Here is a 9,702-nt window from a genome sequence, read left to right as displayed (position 1 = left end):
TTGGTAAAATTAAAAGTGTCTATAAGTTAAGTGTTTATAAGCCAAAAGTCATAAGTTGGTCTCCCCCAACTTATCAAATTTCAGCTTATAAGCACTTTAAGTTTGACCAAAATATTTATTATTCTATCCCTAAAATACTTCTTTTTAAAACAAAACTCTTCGTACACCCAGTTCTTCAGCTACTTATTATTAATTTCAGCACTTTTATCCAAACACGTAACTGCTTATTTTTTAAATCAGTTTCAGCACTTAAAAGTGTTTTTCAGCACTTAAAAGTGTTTTTCAACACTTAATGCTTATCAGCTACTCTAAATCAGCTAACCCAAACAGGCTCTAAATGGTTTGTGATTCGTACAGTCTTACTTCCGAAAGACTGGGGAGGGTAGTCAATTGATGAATTGTAGCATTAAATTATGATTTACATTTAAAACAGAACCCAGCCTCTTGCAAAAATGTAGAGTAAGACTGCGTATAATAGACCTTGTGGTCCGGCACTTCCCCGACCCTCGCACATAGCACCGGGCTGCCCTTTTGTTATTTAGAACAGAACCTCACAAACATTGGCATATCATCCAAAAAAGTTTAGCTTGATATGAAGAAAAATGTTTTCTTTTGAAATGTTATGCTGGAAAGTGAGTAGTATGACTTAAGGCTGAAATTAGCAACATTTGATTTCTTTGTTCCAAGAAAGAGGGATGCTTTTGCTGCCTATAGGCAGAAGGTATTGGTGCAACTTTTTCATGGAGCAGCAGTAGCTTTGATCTACTTTTGTACTAGATTTTGTTGGCTTTAGCCTTAGATACTGAAATCCTCATGAGGATTCCTTATGGTACTACCAGTAATAAACTTTGTAGTCAATACTGAATGTAATATTTATGTAGACAATAAAATTGCGTCGAGAAAATAAAATTAAGCCGAAAAATATTGCAACAATCGTAGTATTTTATTTCAAAAATTTGAGTGTTACAATCTCTATGATTCCTCTGATTCTTCTTTTCAATAGTAAATAAATTCAAGGGCCTTTTAAGCTTGATCTTGAATCTATGTTTGTTGCCACGAACGATGATCTTGTTCTTGAGCTTGAGCTTGATTGCTTGAACTTCACCTTGATTTGTTCTTCGTTCTTGAGCTTGAGTTTGATTGCTTGAAGCTTGCAACTTGTAGAGAAATTTGCGGTATTTGGTCCACGAGCTCTCTCTTGCTTCTTGTTATAACTTCTGGTGTCTTTTCTGTGTTATGAAGACCCCTATTTATAGTTGTGGAATGGAGGAGTTGTGATAAGAAAAAACTCTTTCTGACCAATCAAATTAAAGTGTGACATGACCGCATTTGATTGGCCAGATCATGTCACTTGCACACGTGGCGCGATTTCATTGGTCTTTTAGTGTGACTTGGCATGCCTTGTCATTTTAACATGTGGCATGATTCTATTTGTAACACCCCGAAAAAAATTCGGCTTTGGTATGAATGAGTTAAAGGAGTAGATATATTTTGATCATGTGAAGTCCCATCGGGATGATTATGGGTGAAAATAGTTATTTCAAAATCAAGATGGAAAGTGAGGTCCATAAGATTTGACAAAATCGACTAAGTTTGCAGAAGGTTCATATTCCAGTAGGTTTTAGTGAAAACGTGTAAGGAATTTGCGAAATCCCAAAGCATGAAAATGCTAGGCCTTTGAAATAGCTTTCCAACGATATATTGTGGAGCCCAAACGGAGCTCTGTGCAAAACGTTATGCCCGTTTTACAGAGAGGTGTGCAACCACCGCGGTCCTGCCGCGTTTCACCGCGACCGCGGTGGCGAGGCAGTGTCTCAGAGATTTACCGCGGTCACGCCAACCGGGACGCGGTGGACGACCTGGGAGGTCATTTGTTTAGCCCTATTTCGTCCCCCACAGCCCCAAAACATAAAAACTTGCTCTACAAAGGAAAACTCTCAAAAACCTAACTCCTCAAGGGTCCCTCCACCATCCAAGGTAAGTTCTAATGGTGATTCTAAGTTAATTTTAATTTTCGAACATCTTATTAACATGGGTAAACCCTCCATATCATTAGATATTCGATTTGAGATACTATTGTTGAAAGAAGAAACCCTAGAACTCGAATTCAAGAAGATTGAACGTCGAATAGGTAATATCTTCACCCTCTAATTGATTCTATCATTGAATTAATGATTATATACTCTATTTCATGAGATATGAGTTGATGGGTTTGATAGAAAAGTATGAACGGTAATAGGTTTTGGTTGTTGATTGGTTATGGGTGTTGAATACCTTAATGTTGATTATAACCATTTGAGACTTTAGAATTTATCTAGGAGCAAAATAATGGGTTATTGGGTGTAGAGACACCATTAATAAGGGCTATGAAGCTTTATGCCACCGAGTATTTGATAAAATGCCTAAGTGACCAAAACATGACTATTGTTGCTAATTTGGAATCCCTTTAACTTGTATTAATATAGATTAAAGTTGAAAGGGTTGGCGAATGTTGTATTATGCTCAAGAGCAGGAAGTTAAGGTATGTGAGGCTAACTCTCTATGTTTGGGAATTTTAATGATTCTCCTTATACTACGTTTCTTTTACGACATATCAATTGCCTCAGAAATATAGTTAAGCCTAGTTCCTTGAATAGTTGTAGAACTTCTATTCTCTAGCTTCATAACTCGTTCATGACTTTCATTCTGAACGTTGTGAGCTCAGTTCGTATTCAATATAGACTTGGGCTTGATGCCCCTAAGTCTCAGTATAGCTTACTCAGCATGTCATAAACAATTGAAGTTTCAGTGTTCACAACAAATTCAAGAATACATGTCTCATTCTAGTCCTATTCAGTATTTCAGTATTATGTAACTCAGTATGATTCAGTATTCTAGTATAATGTAACTCAGTGTGATCCAGTATTCCAGTATAATGTAACTCAGCAGAATTTAGTATTTCACTATTATGTATTGCAGTATGATTCTAAATTCCTAATTTTAAATCCCTGAATGTCGAACACCTATATTTGGGCCTGAGGCCGCAGTTAATGCTTTATGCATCTTAGGGTCTGAGGCCGCAATTTATGCTTTATGCATCTTTGGGCCTGAGGCCGCAGTTTATGCTTTATGCATTTTAGACGTGAGGTCGCAGTTATGTATACGTATACTTGGGCCCGAGGCCGCAGTTGTGCACATATATTTATTGGGCCTGAGGCCGCAGTTTATTTATTCAGATGAACAGGTCGTTCATCATTCAGAAGAGGGAGTATTCATATCCTTACTTCCTTTGTTCATTTCAGTTATCATTAACATTTCAGTTACCAGTTATCAGTTCAGTTATCAGTTATCATTTTAGTAATCCATTATCAGTTATCGGTTCAGCTATCATTTCATTTATTAGTTATCAGCTATCAGTTATCGTTTCAGTTTCTATTTCAATAGTTATCATTTCAGTATCAATTATCAATTCTCAGTTATCAGCTTAGTTTCAATTTCAGCATTTATAATTCTTTCTTTCAGGTGTCTTACATACCTGTGCAATTCAAATGTACTGACGTCCCTTTTGCCCGGGGCCTGCATCTCATGATGCAGGTAATGATTTATAGGTTGACGATTCAGAGCGATAGGATTCTCGTACCAGCTATTTGTAGATCCCCAATTCTTCCGAAGCATTATCATTACTACAGTCTTCAGTATTCACATACAGTCAATGTTTTCAGTACTCGAATAGAGGCTTCATAGACTAGAGTAACAGCTAGACAGAGTCGCATGCTTTTCATACTAAGCCATGTGGGCTACAAATATATTCTATAATTGTATTAGTATTTCCGCACTTTGATTTATATCATTTAGACTTTCAGTATATCAGTATGTTATGATATCACATGTTGATTCAGCCAGCCAATTGGTTTGCTCGGTCACATGTAGTCAGGCACCGAGTGTCATGTTACGTCCAGGCCCATGCTCGGGGTGTGACAAAGCTTGGTATCAGAGCGAGATTCAAGAGTCCTAGGGATTCTATGAAGTCGTGTCTAGTGGTGTTTCCTTTATATGTGTGTGCCGGCCACTCATATAAACGGTTAACTACCAAGACATCCAGGATTGTCTCATATCTTTCTACTCTAGATCGTGCCATGAAGCTTGGAGTAATAGTTAACCTTCTCTTTTTATCGAATTCCAAACATACTGGATGCCCAAGCGACGACCATGAGAAATCTAAGGTCCTAGAGAGGATAATTTCCATTGGGCTATAATTATAGAGTACAGATTGGTAAATATGAGACTTGAGAGAACGCTAAAAGTGGGATGCAATGGATAGTAGTACAAATTAAAGCATAACCTTATCAGAAAGTACAAAAGCAGTTATCGTGTCTTATGGTTATCAGTTTACCTTAGTTACCAGTTATACAGTCTTTTAGTATTTCTCAGTTAGCAAGTTTATGGTTATTCAGTACTCTAGTATTCAGTTATATGTTTACCAAATATCCGATTTTCTGTGTATCGGAATTTCTGGTGACTTGTGAGTATACAGTGATGCATATGGGTTCTCAAAGAAAATGTAAGTAACAGTGATTATAGAGAAGCCTTCGCATATTTTAGGTCTGGATTAAGATCGAAGATTCACCGGACGGTACATGAAGTGATTTATTTGATGATGGTATACTCTGAAGGACAAGTTGTGTATCGCGGTGTATTCATATGTGTTTTTCCCTTAGAGAACAATTTCTTTTAATTCTTGGAAATGGAGCCACAAGCTGGATGATGATAGTTTGGATGTCAGACCCCAACATTGGTCCCTATAGTTTTGTACAGAAAAGAGCCTAAGGGTAAAATACCTAGGAGTCAGAAACGTTTGTTATTACCAAAGTGTAATTTCGTACAAGTCATGCAAATGACTAGAAGATATGATGTATGCAATGAGAACTAAGAGCAACCAATAGTGAATTTCAGGGAATAATTTTAAGTTGTTCACATATATTCAAATCAGAACTAGAAGTACCACGTTAGTAAGTTACTATAAGAAGCAGGTATTGGTGTAAGATAAAAGATATGGCAATTCCCCCTTAGTTTATGTGACTAAATGATTACTCGGGATGTTTATAGTATGATATGATTTTGTACTATATAGAAAGTTTGGGGTTACATATTCTAATTTTGTTTAAGACAGATGAATTTCCCTAAGTGTGATCCATGTACATAGTTCGAAAAGAATGATAGTGTGCGGCAAAAGAATATGGTCAGATGATGAGGGAAGTTAGGAGTAACCTTATGCTTCACTTTAGTTATTCAAAGCATGAGAAGAAAATATGATGCTAGCAAGTGGTTAGTAAAAGAATAGTAAGTAAGTTTTGAGTTGATACAGTGAAATAACACTTTCAGTAGAGCTAGTAGGGATACAATTTGATTCACTTAGCCAGGTTAACTCTAGTGAGTGGATGACAGTTTGAAATACCGAACGTGTGTCAGAACCCAAAGTGTTTAAGTTAAACTCGAAGTACAGTAGCAGTGGAAAAAAAATTAGCTAGCAGTGAGAGCACAAACTATAGAAGAATAGCCTTTAGGAATTATCGTAATGTGGTTTCTCCAGGATTGACAGTGTGAGCAGAGTTAAATTGTTAAGATTGTATATGATAGTTGCGAATACATTAGCTTTCCGTTAAGTGAATAATTTAGTTTTTTCCTAGTAAGAAAGATTTCTCAAAAGTAAGTTAGAAGGTGAGTTGTCATTGACGTAGAGTGCAAAGAATTGCAGAGAATAAGGAAAGTTATTTGGATCCCAGCAAAAAGAGAAGGATACACAAGTATAAGACCTGTGGTCTAAGGGGTGATGTGAAAATTTTCAGTAGGTCCAGTTGGAGATCTGAAACTCAAATAGTAGCATGGGATATGAAAAAGAAAATCAGTTCGGTACTGAGGGAAAATTGTATAATTACCACACGGATTATGTCTAGCGAGTGTAAGAAAAACAAAGTGAGTAGAATGATCACCGAGTTTAGTTATTGATGATAAAATGATCACAGAAAGCTATAGAATCATGCCCAATTATGTATCACGAGGGTAGTGCCATTGCACAAGACTCTAGTCTTCAGAGTACTGGTTAAAAACTTAGCTCACAACAATTCTATAAGTGTTTTCAGGAAGTTCTTAAGAAGATAAAGTGTGGGAAGTATAACTCATGATTGAGGTAGATAAGAGAACTCTAGTAAAAGAAGTTCACCAGCCAAGATAGGAGTTCGACTTCGGACTCTAAAAGATGACAGAGTTGTTGTCTAGAATATGACTTCTTCCCCCTTAGTAGGCGAAGTGAAAGAGAAATAGTTTGATGATCCCTACTTGTTGTAGCTGAAAGAGGAGATTCACAAGTATAAGATGATGGCTTTCGAATAAGGGGGAGATGATGGTACTTTGAGGTACCAAGATTGTGTGTTCCAGACATAGATGGACTTAAAAAGGAAAGATCATGTTAGAAGCCTATAATTCCTGGTATTATTTCCATCCAGGTCCCCCAAATATGCATCATGACCAAGGAGATTGATTGGATGAACTACATGAAAAAGAACGTCGCAGACTTGCGGCCAATTGTCTTAATTGTCAGCAAATGATAGTCGAGCAGCAGAAAGCCTAGTGTTTTATCACATAATACACATATTTTGTATGGATATGGTAAATATGAAATTTATAAACGAGATTATCTTTCTCATTTTAAAAGCATGATTTTATTGAATGATTGTAAATCGACTTACCAAATCAACACATTTCTTGCCAGTAAAGACTACAGATTCAACAGAAGATTATACCAAGTTATACATTCAGGAAATCGTCTAATTACATGGGATTTCGTGGTCCGTCATTTGGGACTGTGGTGATCAGTTTAAAATGAACTTTTAGAAGTTCTTTCAGAAAGGATTAGGCACAGGTTTTTCATCCTCAAAAAGATGGCCAGGCAGAGCGCATTGTTCAAATAATTGAGGATATTTCCTTGATGTTAAAAGTAATTAGGATGATCACATACCTCTTATTGGCCTTGCTAATAATAACCTACCATTCTAGTATCAAGATGGCATCGTACGAAGCTATGTGTGGGGGAAGGTGTAGATCACCAATTGGTTGGTTCGAAGTTGGAGAAGTGGAGTTGTTAGGACCTTATTTGGTCTATCAGACTATAGAGAAAGTTAAGTTGATTCAAAAGCGTTTGAAGAAAACTCAGAGCCGCCAAAAGAGCGTGTTGCATGGAGACCTAGAGTTTCAAGTTGATGATTGGGTATTTTTGAAAGTTTCGCCTATGAAAGGCATTATGAGATTTGAGAAGAAGGGAAAGCATAGTCCCTACTATATTGGACCATATAGAATCTTGCGAAGGATCGGTCAATTAGCTTATGAGTTGGAGTTGCCACAAGAATTAGTGGTGGTACAACCAGTATTTCGCGTGTAATGTTATAACATTCAAGTTTCCAGCACTCAAATACTCATGTCAGTTCAGTACTTTGATACTCATGCCATTTCAGTACTCAGATACTCATGTCAGTCCAATACTCAGATTTTCAAGTCACTTCAATACTCAACTACTCATGTCAATCCAATACTTAGATATTCATGCCAGCTTAGTACTCAGATATTGATGTTATTTCAATACTCAAATATTCGTGCAAGTTTAATATTCATATATCCATGTTAGTTCAGTATTCACGTATCCATGACAGACCAATATCCAGTCAATGTAGTAGTCATTCAGTTCCGTATCTCTACAGTTCAGTAATCATGTATTCATTCAATTTAGTATGCAAGTCTTAATGAAAGTTCATGTTTCTACCAGACCCGTTTAAGGTCCGAAGTTAGCAGAAGTTGCAGCCAGGACCTTCATTCGAGGATGAATGATTCCAAGGGGGAGATAATGTAACACACCGAAAAAAATTTGGCTTAGGTATAAATGAGTTAAAGGAGTAGTAAGGATATATTTTGATCATGTGAAGTCCCATCGGGATGATTATGGGTGAAAATAGTTATTTCAAAATCAAGATGGAAAGTGAGGTGCATAAGATTTGACAAAATCGACTAAGTTTGTAGAAGGTTCGTATTCCAGCAGGTTTTAGTGAAAACTTGTAAGGAATTTGGGAAAACTCAAAGCATGAAAGTTGTAGGAGGTCATTTTTTAAACCCTATTTCGTCCCCCACAACCCCAAAACATAAAAACTTGCTCTACGAAGGAAAACTCTCAAAAACCTAACTCCTCAAGGGTCCCTCCATCATCCAAGGTAAGTTCCAATGGTGATTCTAAGTTAATTTTAATTTCCCAACATCTTATTAACATGGGTAAACCCTCCATATTATTAGATATTCGATTTGGGACACCATTTTTAGAGAAGAAACCCTAGAACTCGAATTCAAGAAGATTGAACGTCGAAAAGGTAATATTTTCACTCACTAATTGATTCTATCATTGAATTAATGATTATATACTCTATTTCATGAGATATGAGTTGATGGGTTTGATAGAAAAGTATGAACGATGATAGGTTTGGGTTGTTGATTGGTTATTATTGGTTATGGGTATTGAATACCTTATGGGTGATAAAGAATAATATTGATTATAATCATTTGAGACTTTAGAATTTATCTAGGAGCAAAATAATGGGTTATTGGGTGTAGAAACACCATTAATAAGGGCTATGAAACTTTATGCCACCGAGTATTTGATAAAATGCCTAAATGACCAAAACATGACTATTGTTACTAATTTGGAATCCCTTTGACTTGTATTGATATAGATTAAAGTTGAAAGGGTTGGCGAATGTTGTATTATGCTCAAGAGCAGGAAGTTAAGGTATGAGAGGCTAACTCTCTATGTTTGGGAATTTTAATGATTTTCCTTATACTACGTTTCTTTTATGACGTATCAATTGCCTCAGAAATATAGTTAAGCCTAGTTCCTTGAATAATTGTAGAACTTCTATTCTCTAGCTTCATAACTCGTTCATGACTTTCATTCTGAACGTTGTGAGCTCAGTTCGTATTTAATATAGACTTGGGCTTGATGCCCCTAAGTCTCACTATAGCTTACTCAGCATGTCATAAAGAGTTGAAGTTTTAGTGTTCACAACCAATTCAAGAATACATGTCTCATTCTAGTCCTATTCAGTATTCCAGTATTATGTAACTTAGTATGATTCAGTATTTCAGTATAATATAACTCAGTGTGATCCAATATTCTAGTATAATGTAACTCAACGGAATTCAGTATTTCACTATTATGTATTGCAGTATGATTCTCAATTCCTAATTTTAAATCCCTGAATGTCGAACATTTGTATTTGGGCCTGAGGCCACAGTTAATGCTTTATGCATCTTTGGGCCTGAGGCTGTTTATGCTTTATGCATTTTGGACCTGAGGTCGCAGTTATGTATACGTATACTTGGGCCCGAAGCCACAATTGTGCACATATATTTATTGGGCTTGAGGCCGCAGTTTATTTTTTCAGATAAACAGGTTGTTCATCATTCAGAAGAGGGAGTATTCATATCCTTACTTCCTTTGTTCATTTCAGTTATCAGTTATCATTTCAATTACCAGTTATCAGTTCAGTTATCAGTTATCAGTTATCATTTTAGTAATCAATTATCAGTTATCGGTTCAGTTATCATTTCATTTATCAGTTATCAGTTCAGTTATCAGTTATCAGCTATCAGTTATCGTTTCAGTTTCTATTTCAATAGTTATCATTT

This window comes from Nicotiana sylvestris, chromosome 1 (genome assembly GCF_000393655.2).
Source record: "Nicotiana sylvestris chromosome 1, ASM39365v2, whole genome shotgun sequence".
Lineage (NCBI taxonomy): Eukaryota > Viridiplantae > Streptophyta > Magnoliopsida > Solanales > Solanaceae > Nicotiana > Nicotiana sylvestris.
Note: the sequence above shows the minus strand (reverse complement) of the source record.